The following is a 1,198-nucleotide window of genomic DNA, read 5'->3' on the forward strand; positions in this document are numbered from 1 at the left end:
GAGTCTCTTCACTGTTCCTTATCTTATGCAGGACTGTACAATGCTCTTCACCCCCGCTACTGCTGCCTCAGAAGTATTTTTGTACTGCATAAAATGCGATAAGTTAAAGAATTCAATAAGAACAGAACTGTAAAGGAAAAGTAGCTCAAAGTGTGGCTCGTTTGCCTTCAAGAGCTTGACTTCTTCTCTTGTAAAAGGATTATATTTTACTCTTGAATCTCGTGAACACAAAGACGCACGTAGCCATGCGCACTGACATATAAAATGAATGATATAATTGGCAGAGATTATCTGTTAAGGGATAAAATCCTAAATTGAATAAAAATGAAAACATAGACCAACGTTTAAGGATTTGGGTTACTTCTCTTAACAAGATTGACATTTTAAAATGAAACCCCATGTCTTTACAATGTATCAGAGTCTATTAAGTTCAAACGAACGATTCGATTCAATCAAGACTAAAAAAAATGAGTATACGGATTTCAAAATTGATCTGCTCAAATGAGTCACCATTTTACAAAGCTATGTAAGGGATAAAATCTCATATCAAATAAAGATGAAAACATAAATCAACTTATAAATGTTAGGGTTACTTATCTTAATAAAGTTGGCATTTTAAGATGGAACCCTTATCGACCCACAAAACCGTTAACTTTCTTAGAGCCATTGACCTAACTTCAGACAAAATCTTATAAATTTAAAAAAGGAAAGCGGATATTACCCTAATGTGATATCCTTTGACAAGTATAATTCCCTTTAATCTTAAGAACCAAGCTAAATGGCTGGGGAGCTCAAATTCCAGCTTGCGATAAGAACACTAATACATCCATTGTACTTTTGCAGATTTTGGGAATCAACATCCAAAGCAAGTCTCTAAATACAATCATTGTTAACTAGAACAAGGTAATCGTGATTTATGGTTGTACTTGATCCATATAATCTAGTGGTTTATGACCTTAACTAAGTGGAAATCAAACCTGAGAGTGTGTGTGTTATGTTGCAGTGGAGTTGCCATATGTAGAACAGCTTCACACCCTTGAATTGCCAATGCAAACTGATCAGGATCGTATATATCTGCCTTAGAACAAGTTTAGCCTCATTTCAGCATGAGGAAGATCCTTGAGAAGTCGAACTTCTGAGGGTTCACCTGGAGTTCAATTTCACAGCAAACAAGTTGCATATGAGAGAAACGTTTGAT

Source organism: Olea europaea, chromosome 16 (genome assembly GCF_002742605.1).
Source record: "Olea europaea var. sylvestris chromosome 16, O_europaea_v1, whole genome shotgun sequence".
In the NCBI taxonomy this organism is placed as follows: Eukaryota; Viridiplantae; Streptophyta; class Magnoliopsida; order Lamiales; family Oleaceae; genus Olea; species Olea europaea.